This window comes from Ambystoma mexicanum, chromosome 11, assembly GCF_040938575.1.
Source record: "Ambystoma mexicanum isolate Mex_15411 chromosome 11, UKY_AmexF1_1, whole genome shotgun sequence".
In the NCBI taxonomy this organism is placed as follows: domain Eukaryota; kingdom Metazoa; phylum Chordata; class Amphibia; order Caudata; family Ambystomatidae; genus Ambystoma; species Ambystoma mexicanum.
The window spans coordinates 1178848612-1178868163 of record NC_090934.1 but is presented as its reverse complement, the minus strand read 5'-3'; the positions used below and the strand labels follow the sequence as shown (position 1 = coordinate 1178868163).

The 19552-nt window shown below is 50.1% G+C and overlaps 15 non-coding genes across 15 annotated transcripts; all 15 read right to left on the bottom strand.

Annotated features, from left to right (window-relative positions):
- Positions 1–827: 827 nt before the first annotated feature.
- On the bottom strand, positions 828–909 carry TRNAL-CAG (transfer RNA leucine (anticodon CAG)). Its single transcript has one exon. It is a non-coding gene; the product is annotated as a tRNA-Leu (tRNA).
- A 1569-nt stretch (positions 910–2478) lies between these two features.
- On the bottom strand, positions 2479–2560 carry TRNAL-CAG (transfer RNA leucine (anticodon CAG)). The gene has a single exon. It is a non-coding gene; the product is annotated as a tRNA-Leu (tRNA).
- Positions 2561–3053: 493 nt separating this feature from the next.
- On the bottom strand, positions 3054–3135 carry TRNAL-CAG (transfer RNA leucine (anticodon CAG)). Its single transcript has one exon. It is a non-coding gene; the product is annotated as a tRNA-Leu (tRNA).
- A 482-nt stretch (positions 3136–3617) lies between these two features.
- On the bottom strand, positions 3618–3700 carry TRNAL-CAG (transfer RNA leucine (anticodon CAG)). The gene has a single exon. It is a non-coding gene; the product is annotated as a tRNA-Leu (tRNA).
- Positions 3701–4720: 1020 nt separating this feature from the next.
- Positions 4721–4803, bottom strand: TRNAL-CAG (transfer RNA leucine (anticodon CAG)). Its single transcript has one exon. It is a non-coding gene; the product is annotated as a tRNA-Leu (tRNA).
- A 482-nt stretch (positions 4804–5285) lies between these two features.
- On the bottom strand, positions 5286–5368 carry TRNAL-CAG (transfer RNA leucine (anticodon CAG)). The gene has a single exon. It is a non-coding gene; the product is annotated as a tRNA-Leu (tRNA).
- A 1020-nt stretch (positions 5369–6388) lies between these two features.
- TRNAL-CAG (transfer RNA leucine (anticodon CAG)) lies at positions 6389–6470 on the bottom strand. The gene has a single exon. It is a non-coding gene; the product is annotated as a tRNA-Leu (tRNA).
- A 1584-nt stretch (positions 6471–8054) lies between these two features.
- On the bottom strand, positions 8055–8136 carry TRNAL-CAG (transfer RNA leucine (anticodon CAG)). The gene has a single exon. It is a non-coding gene; the product is annotated as a tRNA-Leu (tRNA).
- Positions 8137–9713: 1577 nt separating this feature from the next.
- Positions 9714–9796, bottom strand: TRNAL-CAG (transfer RNA leucine (anticodon CAG)). The gene has a single exon. It is a non-coding gene; the product is annotated as a tRNA-Leu (tRNA).
- A 482-nt stretch (positions 9797–10278) lies between these two features.
- On the bottom strand, positions 10279–10361 carry TRNAL-CAG (transfer RNA leucine (anticodon CAG)). The gene has a single exon. It is a non-coding gene; the product is annotated as a tRNA-Leu (tRNA).
- Positions 10362–11381: 1020 nt separating this feature from the next.
- TRNAL-CAG (transfer RNA leucine (anticodon CAG)) lies at positions 11382–11463 on the bottom strand. The gene has a single exon. It is a non-coding gene; the product is annotated as a tRNA-Leu (tRNA).
- A 2017-nt stretch (positions 11464–13480) lies between these two features.
- TRNAL-CAG (transfer RNA leucine (anticodon CAG)) lies at positions 13481–13563 on the bottom strand. The gene has a single exon. It is a non-coding gene; the product is annotated as a tRNA-Leu (tRNA).
- A 1020-nt stretch (positions 13564–14583) lies between these two features.
- Positions 14584–14665, bottom strand: TRNAL-CAG (transfer RNA leucine (anticodon CAG)). Its single transcript has one exon. It is a non-coding gene; the product is annotated as a tRNA-Leu (tRNA).
- Positions 14666–15147: 482 nt separating this feature from the next.
- Positions 15148–15230, bottom strand: TRNAL-CAG (transfer RNA leucine (anticodon CAG)). Its single transcript has one exon. It is a non-coding gene; the product is annotated as a tRNA-Leu (tRNA).
- A 1020-nt stretch (positions 15231–16250) lies between these two features.
- Positions 16251–16333, bottom strand: TRNAL-CAG (transfer RNA leucine (anticodon CAG)). Its single transcript has one exon. It is a non-coding gene; the product is annotated as a tRNA-Leu (tRNA).
- Between the last annotated feature and the right edge of the window lie 3219 nt (positions 16334–19552).

Below are 19552 nucleotides of genomic sequence, written 5' to 3'. Positions count from 1 at the left end.
CTTGTCACAAGCACACATGAGTCTTTCATGTTTCTGCAGAACGGTGCTGCCTGCCACCTGTTAACAGACACAAGCAACTACACCTCAGGAAATAGGAAGGCAGGAGGCGGGCTGGTTTATGCAAATAAAAGCATGCACTGTGTCCAACCCTTCAGGAGGTTCAGGCAGTGTGCTATGGCCTTCTTGGTCACAAGAGGTTGGGCACTAGTCCCGGGGAGCCTGTTTAGGCTGAAAGGACTGTGTATTGGCCGGCCTGATCTCCCTGTACTCCTGCACAGGACTCACTCTAAATGACAGGGCTAAAGAGTTCTGCCAGCAAAGCCTATATACAATGGCCGTTCGTGGCCGTTGGGGCAGGCAGGTGGTTGGTTGGGCAGAGGGCGAGGAGGAAGAACTGTGTTCACTCCTCTGCCTGCCTTTTTACCTCTCGCTTCCCCCCACTCACTCCTCCTTCTGCCTCCCACTATGTCACACTAACTTTCCTCCTGACCTCCATTTCAAATAGGTCACTTCATTCCAACTAGGCCCAGTGAAAAGGACAAGACGTTGGGTTCTTTATGCATTTTTTCCAAAGACAAAATGCCGCGCTGCGCCCATTTGCAAGTCCACAAAGCTAGCACAGTCCTAAGACGGTTTTTCATTTAAGCACTGTAGTACACCTGCCAAAAGGGCAGTGAAGCATTCCAGGACGAACTGCAGACCTAGCTGGAGGACGGGAGTGTTTGGAGCAAGCTCCAACTCCATCTCCCTGTTTCAGAAATCCGTGGCCGGCAGTTATAGGAAGCGTGGAATGCAATCACATGAAAAGTAAAAACCCATTTCTGGCATGTCAGAAGTGGGATTCGAACCCACGCCTCCAGAGGAGACTGCGACCTGAACCAGTGCCTTAGACCACTCGGCCATCCTGACTCTGCCGTAGGTGCTTGCCTGAATCGGCTTAGAGGCTATGTTGGCAAGTCTTTGACCACACTTAAATCCTCTTGGATTTCCTAAAATGTCTCCACAGTCTGCCAGGAATATACTCTCGCGCATCCCACCCACCCCTCCTAACCCACCACCCTCCCCATCCATTTTAAAAATGTCACTTCATTCCCACTAGGCCCAGTTAAAAGGACAACACATTGGGTTCTTTATGCATTTTTTCCAAAGGCAAAATGTCGCGGTGCGCCCGTTTGCATGTCCACAAGGCCGGCCCAGTCCAAAGATGGTTTTTCACTGGAGTTCACTTTCCCAAAAAAGAAGCGAAGAAATACAGGAAGCACTGGAAATCAACCATGAGGCCTGCAGTGCGTGCTACAACTCCATCTCCCTGTTCCAGAAAGCCTTGGCCAGCAGTTATAGGACGCCTGGAATGTTACAATCAAATGAAAAGAAAAATTCTGTTACAGACATGTCAGAAGTGGGATTCGAACCCACACCTCCAGAGGAAACTGCCTTAGACCACTCGGCCATCCTGACTCTGCCATTTGCACCCCTCAGATGCGGCTTAGAGGCAATGTTGGAAAGTCTCAAAAACCACCCGCCTAAAATCCTCTCCTAATGCATTAAAGTCTCCCAATTCCTCCCAAAAGAATAATCACAGGCAGGGCAGCACTCATACAACGACTACTGGCACAGACGTGCAGGGTTCAATCCCTATGTACAGCAGCTACTTGTCACAAGCACACATGAGTCTTTCATGTTTCTGCAGAACGGTGCTGCCTGCCACCTGTTAACAGACACAAGCAACTACACCTCAGGAAATAGGAAGGCAGGAGGTGGGCTGGTTTATGCAAATAAAAGCATGCACTGTGTCCAACCCTTCAGGAGGTTCAGGCAGTGTGCTAGAGCCTTCTTGGTCACAAGAGGTTGGGCACTAGTCCAGGGGAGCCTGTTTAGGCTGAAAGGACTGTGTATGGGCCTGCCTGATCTCCCTGTACTCCTGCACAGGACTCACTCGAAATGACAGGGCTAAAGAGTTCTGCCAGCAAAGCCTATATACAATGGCCGTTCGTGGCCGTTTGGGCAGGCAGGTGGTTGGTTGGGCAGAGGGCGAGGAGGAAGAACTGTGTTCACTCCTCTGCCTGCCTTTTTACCTCTCGCTTCCCCCCACTCACTCCTCCATCTGCCTCCCACTATGTCACACTAACTTTCCTCCTGACCTCCATTTCAAATAGGTCACTTCATTCCAACTAGGCCCAGTGAAAAGGACAAGACGTTGGGTTCTTTATGCATTTTTTCCAAAGACAAAATGCCGCGCTGCGCCCATTTGCAAGTCCACAAAGCTAGCACAGTCCTAAGACGGTTTTTCATTTAAGCACTGTAGTACACCTGCCAAAAGGGCAGTGAAGCATTCCAGGACGAACTGCAGACCTAGCTGGAGGACGGGAGTGTGTGGAGCAAGCTCCAACTCCATCTCCCTGTTTCAGAAATCCGTGGCCGGCAGTTATAGGAAGCGTGGAATGCAATCACATGAAAAGTAAAAACCCATTTCTGGCATGTCAGAAGTGGGATTCGAACCCACGCCTCCAGAGGAGACTGCGACCTGAACCAGTGCCTTAGACCACTCGGCCATCCTGACTCTGCCTTAGGCGCTCGCCTGAAACGGCTTAGAGGCTATGTTGGCAAGTCTTTGACCACACTTAAATCCTCTTGGATTTCCTAAAATGTCTCTACAGTCTGCCAGGGATATACTCTCGCGCATCCCACCCACCCCTCCTAACCCACCACCCTCCCCATCCATTTTAAAAATGTCACTTCATTCCCACTAGGCCCAGTTAAAAGGACAACACATTGGGTTCTTTATGCATTTTTTCCAAAGACAAAATGCCGCGCTGCGCACATTTGCATGTCCACAAAGCTAGCACAGTCCTAAGACGGTTTTTCATTTAAGCACTGTAGTACACCTGCCAAAAGAGCAGTGAAGCATTCCAGGACGAACTGCAGACCTAGCTGGAGGACGGGAGTGTTTGGAGCAAGCTCCAACTCCATCTCCCTGTTTCAGAAATCCGTGGCCGGCAGTTATAGGAAGCGTGGAATGCAATCACATGAAAAGTAAAAACCCATTTCTGGCATGTCAGAAGTGGGATTCGAACCCACGCCTCCAGAGGAGACTGCGACCTGAACCAGTGCCTTAGACCACTCGGCCATCCTGACTCTGCCTTAGGTGCTTGCCTGAATCGGCTTAGAGGCTATGTTGGCAAGTCTTTGACCACACTTAAATCCTCTTGGATTTCCTAAAATGTCTCCACAGTCTGCCAGGAATATAATCTCGCGCATCCCACCCACCCCTCCTAACCCACCACCCTCCCCATCCATTTTAAAAATGTCACTTCATTCCCACTAGGCCCAGTTAAAAGGACAACACATTGGGTTCTTTATGCATTTTTTCCAAAGGCAAAATGTCGCGGTGCGCCCGTTTGCATGTCCACAAGGCCGGCCCAGTCCAAAGATGGGTTTTCACTGGAGTTCACTTTCCCAAAAAAGAAGCGAGGAAATACAGGAAGCACTGGAAATCAACCATGAGGCCTGCAGTGCGTGCTCCAACTCCATCTCCCTGTTCCAGAAAGCCTTGGCCAGCAGTTATAGGACGCCTGGAATGTTACAATCAAATGAAAAGAAAAATTCTGTTACAGACATGTCAGAAGTGGGATTCGAACCCACGCCTCCAGAGGAGAGTGCGACCTGAACGCAGCGCCTTAGACCACTCGGCCATCCTGACTCTGCCATTTGCACCCCTCAGATGCGGCTTAGAGGCAATGTTGGAAAGTCTCAAAGACCACCCGCCTAAAATCCTCTCCTATTGCATTAAAGTCTCCCAATTCCTCCCAAAAGAATAATCACAGGCAGGGCAGCACTCATACAACGACTACTGGCACAGACGTGCAGGGTTCAATCCCTATGTACAGCAGCTACTTGTCACAAGCACACATGAGTCTTTCATGTTTCTGCAGAACGGTGCTGCCTGCCACCTGTTAACAGACACAAGCAACTACACCTCAGGAAATAGGAAGGCAGGAGGCGGGCTGGTTTATGCAAATAAAAGCATGCACTGTGTCCAACCCTTCAGGAGGTTCAGGCAGTGTGCTAGAGCCTTCTTGGTCACAAGAGGTTGGGCACTAGTCCAGGGGAGCCTGTTTAGGCTGAAAGGACTGTGTATGGGCCGGCCTGATCTCCCTGTACTCCTGCACAGGACTCACTCTAAATGACAGGGCTAAAGAGTTCCGCCAGCAAAGCCTATATACAATGGCCGTTTGTGGCCGTTTGGGCAGGCAGGTGGTTGGTTGGGCAGAGGGCGAGGAGGAAGAACTGTGTTCACTCCTCTGCCTGCCTTTTTACCTCTCGCTTCCCCCCACTCACTCCTCCATCTGCCTCCCACTATGTCACACTAACTTTCCTCCTGACCTCCATTTCAAATAGGTCACTTCATTCCAACTAGGCCCAGTGAAAAGGACAAGACGTTGGGTTCTTTATGCATTTTTTCCAAAGACAAAATACCGCGCTGCGCCCATTTGCAAGTCCACAAAGCTAGCACAGTCCTAAGACGGTTTTTCATTTAAGCACTGTAGTACACCTGCCAAAAGGGCAGTGAAGCATTCCAGGACGAACTGCAGACCTAGCTGGAGGACGGGAGTGTGTGGAGCAAGCTCCAACTCCATCTCCCTGTTCCAGAAGTCCGTGGCCGGCAGTTATAGGAAGCGTGGAATGCAATCACATGAAAAGTAAAAACCCGTTTCAGGCATGTCAGAAGTGGGATTCGAACCCACGTCTCCAGAGGAGACTGCGACCTGAACGCAGCGCCTTAGACCACTCGGCCATCCTGACTCTGCCTTAGGCGCTCGCCTGAATCGGCTTAGAGGCTATGTTGGCAAGTCTTTGACCACACTTAAATCCTCTTGGATTTCCTAAAATGTCTCCACAGTCTGCCAGGAATATACTCTCGCGCATCCCACCCACCCCTCCTAACCCACCACCCTCCCCATCCATTTTAAAAATGTCACTTCATTCCCACTAGGCCCAGTTAAAAGGACAACACATTGGGTTCTTTATGCATTTTTTCCAAAGGCAAAATGTCGCGGTGCGCCCGTTTGCATGTCCACAAGGCCGGCCCAGTCCAAAGATGGTTTTTCACTGGAGTTCACTTTCCCAAAAAAGAAGCGAGGAAATACAGGAAGCACTGGAAATCAACCATGAGGCCTGCAGTGCGTGCTCCAACTCCATCTCCCTGTTCCAGAAAGCCTTGGCCAGCAGTTATAGGACGCCTGGAATGTTACAATCAAATGAAAAGAAAAATTCTGTTACAGACATGTCAGAAGTGGGATTCGAACCCACGTCTCCAGAGGAGACTGCGACCTGAACCCAGCGCCTTAGACCACTCAGCCATCCTGACTCTGCCATTTGCACCCCTCAGATGCGGCTTAGAGGCAATGTTGGAAAGTCTCAAAGACCACCCGCCTAAAATCCTCTCCTATTGCATTAAAGTCTCCCAATTCCTCCCAAAAGAATAATCACAGGCAGGGCAGCACTCATACAACGACTACTGGCACAGACGTGCAGGGTTCAATCCCTATGTACAGCAGCTACTTGTCACAAGCACACATGAGTCTTTCATGTTTCTGCAGAACGGTGCTGCCTGCCACCTGTTAACAGACACAAGCAACTACACCTCAGGAAATAGGAAGGCAGGAGGCGGGCTGGTTTATGCAAATAAAAGCATGCACTGTGTCCAACCCTTCAGGAGGTTCAGGCAGTGTGCTAGAGCCTTCTTGGTCACAAGAGGTTGGGCACTAGTCCCGGGGAGCCTGTTTAGGCTGAAAGGACTGTGTATGGGCCGGCCTGATCTCCCTGTACTCCTGCACAGGACTCACTCTAAATGACAGGGCTAAAGAGTTCTGCCAGCAAAGCCTATATACAATGGCCGTTCGGGGCCGTTTGGGCAGACAGGTGGTTGGTTGGGCAGAGGGCGAGGAGGAAGAACTGTGTTCACTCCTCTGCCTGCCTTTTTACCTCTCGCTTCCCCCCACTCACTCCTCCATCTGCCTCCCACTATGTCACACTAACTTTCCTCCTGACCTCCATTTCAAATAGGTCACTTCATTCCAACTAGGCCCAGTGAAAAGGACAAGACGTTGGGTTCTTTATGCATTTTTTCCAAAGACAAAATGCCGCGCTGCGCCCATTTGCAAGTCCACAAAGCTAGCACAGTCCTAAGACGGTTTTTCATTTAAGCACTGTAGTACACCTGCCAAAAGGGCAGTGAAGCATTCCAGGACGAACTGCAGACCTAGCTGGAGGACGGGAGTGTGTGGAGCAAGCTCCAACTCCATCTCCCTGTTCCAGAAATCCATGGCCTGCAGTTATAGGAAGCGTGGAATGCAAACACATGAAAAGTAAAAACCCATTTCAGGCATGTCAGAAGTGGGATTCGAACCCACGCCTCCAGAGGAGACTGCGATCTGAACCAGTGCCTTAGACCACTCGGCCATCCTGACTCTGCCTTAGATGCTTGCTTGAATCGGCTTAGAGGCTATGTTGGCAAGTCTTTGACCACACTTAAATCCTCTTGGATTTCCTAAAATGTCTCCACAGTCTGCCAGGAATATACTCTTGCGCATCCCACCCACCCCTCTAACCCACCACCCTCCCCATCCATTTTAAAAATGTCACTTCATTCCCACTAGGCCCAGTTAAAAGGACAACACATTGGGTTCTTTATGCATTTTTTCCAAAGGCAAAATGTTGCGGTGCGCCCGTTTGCATGTCCACAAGGCCGGCCCAGTCCAAAGATGGTTTTTCACTGGAGTTCACTTTCCCAAAAAAGAAGCGAAGAAATACAGGAAGCACTGGAAATCAACCATGAGGCCTGCAGTGCGTGCTCCAACTCCATCTCCCTGTTCCAGAAAGCCTTGGCCAGCAGTTATAGGACGCCTGGAATGTTACAATCAAATGAAAAGAAAAATTCTGTTACAGACATGTCAGACGTGGGATTCGAACCCACGCCTCCAGAGGAGACTGCGACTTGAACGCAGCGCCTTAGACCACTCGGTCATCCTGACTCTGCCATTTGCCCCCCTCAGATGCGGCTTAGAGGCAATGTTGGAAAGTCTCAAAGACCACCCGCCTAAAATCATCACCTATTGCATTAAAGTCTCCCAATTCCTCCCAAAAGAATAATCACAGGCAGGGCAGCACTCATACAACGATTACTGGCACAGACGTGCAGGGTTCAATCCCTATGTACAGCAGCTACTTGTCACAAGCACACATGAGTCTTTCATGTTTCTGCAGAACGGTGCTGCCTGCCACCTGTTAACAGACACAAGCAACTACACCTCAGGAAATAGGAAGGCAGGAGGCGGGCTGGTTTATGCAAATAAAAGCATGCACTGTGTCCAACCCTTCAGGAGGTTCAGGCAGTGTGCTATAGCCTTCTTGGTCACAAGAGGTTGGGCACTAGTCCCGGGGAGCCTGTTTAGGCTGAAAGGACTGTGTATGGGCCGGCCTGATCTCCCTGTACTCCTGCACAGGACTCACTCTAAATGACAGGGCTAAAGAGTTCTGCCAGCAAAGCCTATATACAATGGCCGTTCGTGGCCGTTGGGGCAGGCAGGTGGTTGGTTGGGCAGAGGGCGAGGAGGAAGAACTGTGTTCACTCCTCTGCCTGCCTTTTTACCTCTCGCTTCCCCCCACTCACTCCTCCTTCTGCCTCCCACTATGTCACACTAACTTTCCTCCTGACCTCCATTTCAAATAGGTCACTTCATTCCAACTAGGCCCAGTGAAAAGGACAAGACGTTGGGTTCTTTATGCATTTTTTCCAAAGACAAAATGCCGCGCTGCGCCCATTTGCAAGTCCACAAAGCTAGCACAGTCCTAAGACGGTTTTTCATTTAAGCACTGTAGTACACCTGCCAAAAGGGCAGTGAAGCATTCCAGGACGAACTGCAGACCTAGCTGGAGGACGGGAGTGTGTGGAGCAAGCTCCAACTCCATCTCCCTGTTCCAGAAATCCATGGCCTGCAGTTATAGGAAGCGTGGAATGCAATCACATGAAAAGTAAAAACCCATTTCAGGCATGTCAAAAGTGGGATTCGAACCCACGCCTCCAGAGGAGACTGCGATCTGAACCAGTGCCTTAGACCACTCGGCCATCCTGACTCTGCCTTAGGTGCTTGCTTGAATCGGCTTAGAGGCTATGTTGGCAAGTCTTTGACCACACTTAAATCCTCTTGGATTTCCTAAAATGTCTCCACAGTCTGCCAGGAATATACTCTCGCGCATCCCACCCACCCCTCTAACCCACCACCCTCCCCATCCATTTTAAAAATGTCACTTCATTCCCACTAGGCCCAGTTAAAAGGACAACACATTGGGTTCTTTATGCATTTTTTCCAAAGGCAAAATGTTGCGGTGCGCCCGTTTGCATGTGCACAAGGCCGGCCCAGTCCAAAGATGGTTTTTCACTGGAGTTCACTTTCCCAAAAAAGAAGCGAAGAAATACAGGAAGCACTGGAAATCAACCATGAGGCCTGCAGTGCGTGCTCCAACTCCATCTCCCTGTTCCAGAAAGCCTTGGACAGCAGTTATAGGACGCCTGGAATGTTACAATCAAATGAAAAGAAAAATTCTGTTACAGACATTTCAGAAGTGGGAGAAGTGGGATTCGAACCCACGCCTCCAGAGGAGACTGCCTTAGACCACTCGGCCATCCTGACTCTGCCATTTGCACTCCTCAGATGCGGCTTAGAGGCAATGTTGGAAAGTCTCAAAGACCACCCGCCTAAAATCCTCTCCTAATGCATTAAAGTCTCCCAATTCCTCCCAAAAGAATAAACACAGGCAGGGCAGCACTCATACGACGACTACTGGCACAGACGTCCAGGATTCAATCCCTATGTACAGCAGCTACTTGTCACAAGCACACATGAGTCTTTCATGTTTCTGCAGAACGGTGCTGCCTGCCACCTGTTAACAGACACAAGCAACTACACCTCAGGAAATAGGAAGGCAGGAGGCGGGCTGGTTTATGCAAATAAAAGCATGCACTGTGTCCAACCCTTCAGGAGGTTCAGGCAGTGTGCTAGAGCCTTCTTGGTCACAAGAGGTTGGGCACTAGTCCAGGGGAGCCTGTTTAGGCTGAAAGGACTGTGTATGGGCCGGCCTGATCTCCCTGTACTCCTGCACAGGACTCACTCTAAATGACAGGGCTAAAGAGTTCTGCCAGCAAAGCCTATATACAATGGCCGTTCGTGGCCGTTTGTGCAGGCAGGTGGTTGGTTGGGCAGAGGGCGAGGAGGAAGAACTGTGTTCACTCCTCTGCCTGCCTTTTTACCTCTCGCTTCCCCCCACTCACTCCTCCATCTGCCTCCCACTATGTCACACTAACTTTCCTCCTGACCTCCATTTCAAATAGGTCACTTCATTCCAACTAGGCCCAGTGAAAAGGACAAGACGTTGGGTTCTTTATGCATTTTTTCCAAAGACAAAATGCCGCGCTGCGCCCATTTGCAAGTCCACAAAGCTAGCACAGTCCTAAGACGGTTTTTCATTTAAGCACTGTAGTACACCTGCCAAAAGGGCAGTGAAGCATTCCAGGACGAACTGCAGACCTAGCTGGAGGACAGGAGTGTGTGGAGCAAGCTCCAACTCCATCTCCCTGTTCCAGAAATCCGTGGCCGGCAGTTATAGGAAGCGTGGAATGCAATCACATGAAAAGTAAATACCCGTTTCAGGCATGTCAGAAGTGGGATTCGAACCCACGCCTCCAGAGGAGACTGCGACCTGAACGCAGCGCCTTAGACCACTCGGCCATCCTGACTCTGACTTAGGCGCTCGCCTGAATCGGCTTAGAGGCTATGTTGGCAAGTCTTTGACCACACTTAAATCCTCTTGGATTTCCTAAAATGTCTCCACAGTCTGCCAGGAATATACTCTCGCGCATCCCACCCACCCCTCCTAACCCACCACCCTCCCCATCCATTTTAAAAATGTCACTTCATTCCCACTAGGCCCAGTTAAAAGGACAACACATTGGGTTCTTTATGCATTTTTTCCAAAGGCAAAATGTCCCGGTGCGCCCGTTTGCATGTCCACATGTCCGGCCCAGTCCAAAGATGGTTTTTCACTGGAGTTCACTTTCCCAAAAAAGAAGCGAGGAAATACAGGAAGCACTGGAAATCAACCATGAGGCCTGCAGTGCGTGCTCCAACTCCATCTCCCTGTTCCAGAAAGCCTTGGCCAGCAGTTATAGGACGCCTGGAATGTTACAATCAAATGAAAAGAAAAATTCTGTTACAGACATGTCAGAAGTGGGATTCGAACCCACGCCTCCAGAGGAGACTGCGACCTGAACGCAGCGCCTTAGACCACTCGGCCATCCTGACTCTGCCATTTGCCCCCCTCAGATGCGGCTTAGAGGCAATGTTGGAAAGTCTCAAAGACCACCCGCCTAAAATCATCACCTATTGCATTAAAGTCTCCCAATTCCTCCCAAAAGAATAATCACAGGCAGGGCAGCACTCATACAACGATTACTGGCACAGACGTGCAGGGTTCAATCCCTATGTACAGCAGCTACTTGTCACAAGCACACATGAGTCTTTCATGTTTCTGCAGAACGGTGCTGCCTGCCACCTGTTAACAGACACAAGCAACTACACCTCAGGAAATAGGAAGGCAGGAGGCGGGCTGGTTTATGCAAATAAAAGCATGCACTGTGTCCAACCCTTCAGGAGGTTCAGGCAGTGTGCTATAGCCTTCTTGGTCACAAGAGGTTGGGCACTAGTCCCGGGGAGCCTGTTTAGGCTGAAAGGACTGTGTATGGGCCGGCCTGATCTCCCTGTACTCCTGCACAGGACTCACTCTAAATGACAGGGCTAAAGAGTTCTGCCAGCAAAGCCTATATACAATGGCCGTTCGTGGCCGATGGGGCAGGCAGGTGGTTGGTTGGGCAGAGGGCGAGGAGGAAGAACTGTGTTCACTCCTCTGCCTGCCTTTTTACCTCTCGCTTCCCCCCACTCACTCCTCCTTCTGCCTCCCACTATGTCACACTAACTTTCCTCCTGACCTCCATTTCAAATAGGTCACTTCATTCCAACTAGGCCCAGTGAAAAGGACAAGACGTTGGGTTCTTTATGCATTTTTTCCAAAGACAAAATGCTGCGCTGCGCCCATTTGCAAGTCCACAAAGCTAGCACAGTCCTAAGACGGTTTTTCATTTAAGCACTGTAGTACACCTGCCAAAAGGGCAGTGAAGCATTCCAGGACGAACTGCAGACCTAGCTGGAGGACGGGAGTGTGTGGAGCAAGCTCCAACTCCATCTCCCTGTTCCAGAAATCCATGGCCGGCAGTTATAGGAAGCGTGGAATGCAATCACATGAAAAGTAAAAACCCATTTCAGGCATGTCAGAAGTGGGATTCGAACCCACGCCTCCAGAGGAGACTGCGATCTGAACCAGTGCCTTAGACCACTCGGCCATCCTGATTCTGCCTTAGGTGCTTGCCTGAATCGGCTTAGAGGCTATGTTGGCAAGTCTTTGACCACACTTAAATCCTCTTGGATTTCCTAAAATGTCTCCACATTCTGCCAGGAATATACTCTCGCGCATCCCACCCACCCCTCCTAACCCACCACCCTCCCCATCCATTTTAAAAATGTCACTTCATTCCCACTAGGCCCAGTTAAAAGGACAACACATTGGGTTCTTTATGCATTTTTTCCAAAGGCAAAATGTTGCGGTGCGCCCGTTTGCATGTCCACAAGGCCGACCCAGTCCAAAGATGGTTTTTCACTCGAGTTCACTTTCCCAAAAAAGAAGCGAAGAAATACAGGAAGCACTGGAAATCAACCATGAGGCCTGCAGTGCGTGCTCCAACTCCATCTCCCTGTTCCAGAAAGCCTTGGCCAGCAGTTATAGGACGCCTGGAATGTTACAATCAAATGAAAAGAAAAATTCTGTTACAGACATTTCAGAAGTGGGAGAAGTGGGATTCGAACCCACGCCTCCAGAGGAGACTGCCTTAGACCACTCGGCCATCCTGACTCTGCCATTTGCACCCCTCAGATGTGGCTTAGAGGCAATGTTGGAAAGTCTCAAAGACCACCCGCCTAAAATCCTCTCCTAATACATTAAAGTCTCCCAATTGCTCCCAAAAGAATAATCACAGGCAGGGCAGCACTCATACAACGACTACTGGCACAGACGTGCAGGGTTCAATCCCTATGTACAGCAGCTACTTGTCACAAGCACACATGAGTCTTTCATGTTTCTGCAGAACGGTGCTGCCTGCCACCTGTTAACAGACACAAGCAACTACACCTCAGGAAATAGGAAGGCAGGAGGCGGGCTGGTTTATGCAAATAAAAGCATGCACTGTGTCCAACCCTTCAGGAGGTTCAGGCAGTGTGCTAGAGCCTTCTTGGTCACAAGAGGTTGGGCACTAGTCCAGGGGAGCCTGTTTAGGCTGAAAGGACTGTGTATGGGCCGGCCTGATCTCCCTGTACTCCTGCACAGGACTCACTCTAAATGACAGGGCTAAAGAGTTCTGCCAGCAAAGCCTATATACAATGGCCGTTCGTGGCCGTTTGGGCAGGCAGGTGGTTGGTTGGGCAGAGGGCGAGGAGGAAGAACTGTGTTCACTCCTCTGCCTGCCTTTTTACCTCTCGCTTCCCCCCACTCACTCCTCCATCTGCCTCCCACTATGTCACACTAACTTTCCTCCTGACCTCCATTTCAAATAGGTCACTTCATTCCAACTAGGCCCAGTGAAAAGACAAGACGTTGGGTTCTTTATGCATTTTTTCCAAAGACAAAATGCCGCGCTGCGCCCATTTGCAAGTCCACAAAGCTAGCACAGTCCTAAGACGGTTTTTCATTTAAGCACTGTAGTACACCTGCCAAAAGGGCAGTGAAGCATTCCAGGATAAACTGCAGACCTAGCTGGAGGACGGGAGTGTGTGGAGCAAGCTCCAACTCCATCTCCCTGTTCCAGAAATCCGTGGCCACTCGGCCATCCTGACTCTGCCTTAGGCGCTCGCCTGAATCGGCTTAGAGGCTATGTTGGCAAGTCTTTGACCACACTTAAATCCTCTTGGATTTCCTAAAATGTCTCCACAGTCTGCCAGGAATATACTCTCGCGCATCCCACCCACCCCTCCTAACCCACCACCCTCCCCATCCATTTTAAAAATGTCACTTCATTCCCACTAGGCCCAGTTAAAAGGACAACACATTGGGTTCTTTATGCATTTTTTCCAAAGGCAAAATGTCGCGGTGCGCCCGTTTGCATGTCCACAAGTCCGGCCCAGTCCAAAGATGGTTTTTCACTGGAGTTCACTTTCCCAAAAAAGAAGCGAGGAAATACAGGAAGCACTGGAAATCAACCATGAGGCCTGCAGTGCGTGCTCCAACTCCATCTCCCTGTTCCAGAAAGCCTTGGCCAGCAGTTATAGGACGCCTGGAATGTTACAATCAAATGAAAAGAAAAATTCTGTTACAGACATGTCAGAAGTGGGATTCGAACCCACGCCCCCAGAGGAGACTGCGACCTGAACGCAGCGCCTTAGACCACTCGGCCATCCTGACTCTGCCATTTGCACCCCTCAGATGCGGCTTAGAGGCAATGTTGGAAAGTCTCAAAGACCACCCGCCTAAAATCATCACCTATTGCATTAAAGTCTCCCAATTCCTCCCAAAAGAATAATCACAGTCAGGGCAGCACTCATACAACGACTACTGGCACAGACGTGCAGGGTTCAATCCCTATGTACAGCAGCTACTTGTCACAAGCACACATGAGTCTTTCATGTTTCTGCAGAACGGTGCTGCCTGCCACCTGTTAACAGACACAAGCAACTACACCTCAGGAAATAGGAAGGCAGGAGGCGGGCTGGTTTATGCAAATAAAAGCATGCACTGTGTCCAACCCTTCAGGAGGTTCAGGCAGTGTGCTATGGCCTTCTTGGTCACAAGAGGTTGGGCACTAGTCCCGGGGAGCCTGTTTAGGCTGAAAGGACTGTGTATTGGCCGGCCTGATCTCCCTGTACTCCTGCACAGGACTCACTCTAAATGACAGGGCTAAAGAGTTCTGCCAGCAAAGCCTATATACAATGGCCGTTCGTGGCCGTTGGGGCAGGCAGGTGGTTGGTTGGGCAGAGGGCGAGGAGGAAGAACTGTGTTCACTCCTCTGCCTGCCTTTTTACCTCTCGCTTCCCCCCACTCACTCCTCCTTCTGCCTCCCACTATGTCACACTAACTTTCCTCCTGACCTCCATTTCAAATAGGTCACTTCATTCCAACTAGGCCCAGTGAAAAGGACAAGACGTTGGGTTCTTTATGCATTTTTTCCAAAGACAAAATGCCGCGCTGCGCCCATTTGCAAGTCCACAAAGCTAGCACAGTCCTAAGACGGTTTTTCATTTAAGCACTGTAGTACACCTGCCAAAAGGGCAGTGAAGCATTCCAGGACGAACTGCAGACCTAGCTGGAGGACGGGAGTGTTTGGAGCAAGCTCCAACTCCATCTCCCTGTTTCAGAAATCCGTGGCCGGCAGTTATAGGAAGCGTGGAATGCAATCACATGAAAAGTAAAAACCCATTTCTGGCATGTCAGAAGTGGGATTCGAACCCACGCCTCCAGAGGAGACTGCGACCTGAACCAGTGCCTTAGACCACTCGGCCATCCTGACTCTGCCTTAGGTGCTTGCCTGAATCGGCTTAGAGGCTATGTTGGCAAGTCTTTGACCACACTTAAATCCTCTTGGATTTCCTAAAATGTCTCCACAGTCTGCCAGGAATATAATCTCGCGCATCCCACCCACCCCTCCTAACCCACCACCCTCCCCATCCATTTTAAAAATGTCACTTCATTCCCACTAGGCCCAGTTAAAAGGACAACACATTGGGTTCTTTATGCATTTTTTCCAAAGGCAAAATGTCGCGGTGCGCCCGTTTGCATGTCCACAAGGCCGGCCCAGTCCAAAGATGGTTTTTCACTGGAGTTCACTTTCCCAAAAAAGAAGCGAGGAAATACAGGAAGCACTGGAAATCAACCATGAGGCCTGCAGTGCGTGCTCCAACTCCATCTCCCTGTTCCAGAAAGCCTTGGCCAGCAGTTATAGGACGCCTGGAATGTTACAATCAAATGAAAAGAAAAATTCTGTTACAGACATGTCAGAAGTGGGATTCGAACCCACGCCTCCAGAGGAGAGTGCGACCTGAACGCAGCGCCTTAGACCACTCGGCCATCCTGACTCTGCCATTTGCACCCCTCAGATGCGGCTTAGAGGCAATGTTGGAAAGTCTCAAAGACCACCCGCCTAAAATCCTCTCCTATTGCATTAAAGTCTCCCAATTCCTCCCAAAAGAATAATCACAGGCAGGGCAGCACTCATACAACGACTACTGGCACAGACGTGCAGGGTTCAATCCCTATGTACAGCAGCTACTTGTCACAAGCACACATGAGTCTTTCATGTTTCTGCAGAACGGTGCTGCCTGCCACCTGTTAACAGACACAAGCAACTACACCTCAGGAAATAGGAAGGCAGGAGGCGGGCTGGTTTATGCAAATAAAAGCATGCACTGTGTCCAACCCTTCAGGAGGTTCAGGCAGTGTGCTAGAGCCTTCTTGGTCACAAGAGGTTGGGCACTAGTCCAGGGGAGCCTGTTTAGGCTGAAAGGACTGTGTATGGGCCGGCCTGATCTCCCTGTACTCCTGCACAGGACTCACTCTAAATGACAGGGCTAAAGAGTTCCGCCAGCAAAGCCTATATACAATGGCCGTTTGTGGCCGTTTGGGCAGGCAGGTGGTTGGTTGGGCAGAGGGCGAGGAGGAAGAACTGTGTTCACTCCTCTGCCTGCCTTTTTACCTCTCGCTTACCCCCACTCACTCCTCCATCTGCCTCCCACTATGTCACACTAACTTTCCTCCTGACCTCCATTTCAAATAGGTCACTTCATTCCAACTAGGCCCAGTGAAAAGGACAAGACGTTGGGTTCTTTATGCATTTTTTCCAAAGACAAAATGCCGCGCTGCGCCCATTTGCAAGTCCACAAAGCTAGCACAGTCCTAAGACGGTTTTTCATTTAAGCACTGTAGTACACCTGCCAAAAGGGCAGTGAAGCATTCCAGGACGAACTGCAGACCTAGCTGGAGGACGGGAGTGTGTGGAGCAAGCTCCAACTCCATCTCCCTGTTCCAGAAGTCCGTGGCCGGCAGTTATAGGAAGCTTGGAATGCAATCACATGAAAAGTAAAAACCCGTTTCAGGCATGTCAGAAGTGGGATTCGAACCCACGCCTCCAGAGGAGACTGCGACCTGAACGCAGCGCCTTAGACCACTCGGCCATCCTGACTCAGCCTTAGGTGCTTGCCTGAATTGGCTTAGAGGCTATGTTGGCAAGTCTTTGACCACACTTAAATCCTCTTGGATTTCCTAAAATGTCTCCACAGTCTGCCAGGAATATACTCTCGCGCATCCCACCCACCCCTCCTAACCCACCACCCTCCCCATCCATTTTAAAAATGTCACTTCATTCCCACTAGGCCCAGTTAAAAGGACAACACATTGGGTTCTTTATGCATTTTTTCCAAAGGCAAAATGTCGCGGTGCGCCCGTTTGCATGTCCACAAGGCCGGCCCAGTCCAAAGATGGTTTTTCACTGGAGTTCACTTTCCCAAAAAAGAAGCGAGGAAATACAGGAAGCACTGGAAATCAACCATGAGGCCTGCAGTGCGTGCTCCAACTCCATCTCCCTGTTCCAGAAAGCCTTGGCCAGCAGTTATAGGACGCCTGGAATGTTACAATCAAATGAAAAGAAAAATTCTGTTACAGACATGTCAGAAGTGGGATTCGAACCCACACCTCCAGAGGAGACTGCCTTAGACCACTCGGCCATCCTGACTCTGCCATTTGCACCCCTCAGATGTGGCTTAGAGGCAATGTTGGAAAGTCTCAAAGACCACCCGCCTAAAATCCTCTCCTAATGCATTAAAGTCTCCCAATTCCTCCCAAAAGAATAATCACAGGCAGGGCAGCACTCATACAACGACTACTGGCACAGACGTGCAGGGTTCAATCCCTATGTACAGCAGCTACTTGTCACAAGCACACATGAGTCTTTCATGTTTCTGCAGAACGGTGCTGCCTGCCACCTGTTAACAGACACAAGCAACTACACCTCAGGAAATAGGAAGGCAGGAGGTGGGCTGGTTTATGCAAATAAAAGCATGCACTGTGTCCAACCCTTCAGGAGGTTCAGGCAGTGTGCTAGAGCCTTCTTGGTCACAAGAGGTTGGGCACTAGTCCAGGGGAGCCTGTTTAGGCTGAAAGGACTGTGTATGGGCCGGCCTGATCTCCCTGTACTCCTGCACAGGACTCACTCTAAATGACAGGGCTAAAGAGTTCTGCCAGCAAAGCCTATATACAATGGCCGTTCGTGGCCGTTTGGGCAGGCAGGTGGTTGGTTGGGCAGAGGGCGAGGAGGAAGAACTGTGTTCACTCCTCTGCCTGCCTTTTTACCTCTCGCATCCCCCCACTCACTCCTCCATCTGCCTCCCACTATGTCACACTAACTTTCCTCCTGACCTCCATTTCAAATAGGTCACTTCATTCCAACTAGGCCCAGTGAAAAGGACAAGACGTTGGGTTCTTTATGCATTTTTTCCAAAGACAAAATGCCGCGCTGCGCCCATTTGCAAGTCCACAAAGCTAGCACAGTCCTAAAACGGTTTTTCATTTAAGCACTGTACTACACCTGCCAAAAGGGCAGTGAAGCATTCCAGGACGAACTGCAGACCTAGCTGGAGGACGGGAGTGTGTGGAGCAAGCTCCAACTCCATCTCCCTGTTCCAGAAATCCATGACCTGCAGTTATAGGAAGCGTGGAATGCAATCACATGAAAAGTAAAAACCCATTTCAGGCATGTCAGAAGTGGGATTCGAAACCACGCCTCCAGAGGAGACTGCGATCTGAACCAGTGCCTTAGACCACTCGGCCATCCTTACTCTGCCTTAGGTGCTTGCTTGAATCGGCTTAGAGGCTATGTTGGCAAGTCTTTGACCACACTTAAATCCTCTTGGATTTCCTAAAATGTCTCCACAGTCTGCCAGGAATATACTCTCGCGCATCCCACCCACTCCTCCTAACCCACCACCCTCCCCATCCATTTTAAAAATGTCACTTCATTCCCACTAGGCCCAGTTAAAAGGACAACACATTGGGTTCTTTATGCATTTTTTCCAAAGGCAAAATGTCGCGGTGCGCCCGTTTGCATGTCCACAAGTCCGGCCCAGTCCAAAGATGGTTTTTCACTGGAGTTCACTTTCCCAAAAAAGAAGCGAGGAAATACAGGAAGCACTGGAAATCAACCATGAGGCCTGCAGTGCGTGCTCCAACTCCATCTCCCTGTTCCAGAAAGCCTTGGCCAGCAGTTATAGGATGCCTGGAATGTTACAATCAAATGAAAAGAAAAATTCTGTTACAGACATTTCAGAAGTGGGGGAAGTGGGATTCGAACCCACGCCTCCAGAGGAGACTGCCTTAGACCACTCGGCCATCCTGACTCTGCCATTTGCCCCCCTCAGATGCGGCTTAGAGGCAATGTTGGAAAGTCTCAAAGACCACCCGCCTAAAATCCTCTCCTAATACATTAAAGTCTCCCAATTGCTCCCAAAAGAATAATCACAGGCAGGGCAGCACTCATACAACGACTACTGGCACAGACGTGCAGGGTTCAATCCCTATGTACAGCAGCTACTTGTCACAAGCACACATGAGTCTTTCATGTTTCTGCAGAACGGTGCTGCCTGCCACCTGTTAACAGACACAAGCAACTACACCTCAGGAAATAGGAAGGCAGGAGGCGGGCTGGTTTATGCAAATAAAAGCATGCACTGTGTCCAACCCTTCAGGAGGTTCAGGCAGTGTGCTAGAGCCTTCTTGGTCACAAGAGGTTGGGCACTAGTCCAGGGGAGCCTGTTTAGGCTGAAAGGACTGTGTATGGGCCGGCCTGATCTCCCTGTACTCCTGCACAGGACTCACTCTAAATGACAGGGCTAAAGAGTTCTGCCAGCAAAGCCTATATACAATGGCCGTTCGTGGCCGTTTGGGCAGGCAGGTGGTTGGTTGGGCAGAGGGCGAGGAGGAAGAACTGTGTTCACTCCTCTGCCTGACTTTTTACCTCTCGCTTCCCCCCACTCACTCCTCCATCTGCCTCCCACTATGTCACACTAACTTTCCTCCTGACCTCCATTTCAAATAGGTCACTTCATTCCAACTAGGCCCAGTGAAAAGGACAAGACGTTGGGTTCTTTATGCATTTTTTCCAAAGACAAAATGCCGCGCTGCGCCCATTTGCAAGTCCACAAAGCTAGCACAGTCCTAAGATGGTTTTTCATTTAAGCACTGTAGTACACCTGCCAAAAGAGCAGTGAAGCATTCCAGGACGAACTGCAGACCTAGCTGGAGGACGGGAGTGTTTGGAGCAAGCTCCAACTCCATCTCCCTGTTTCAGAAATCCGTGGCCGGCAGTTATAGGAAGCGTGGAATGCAATCACGTGAAAAGTAAAAACCC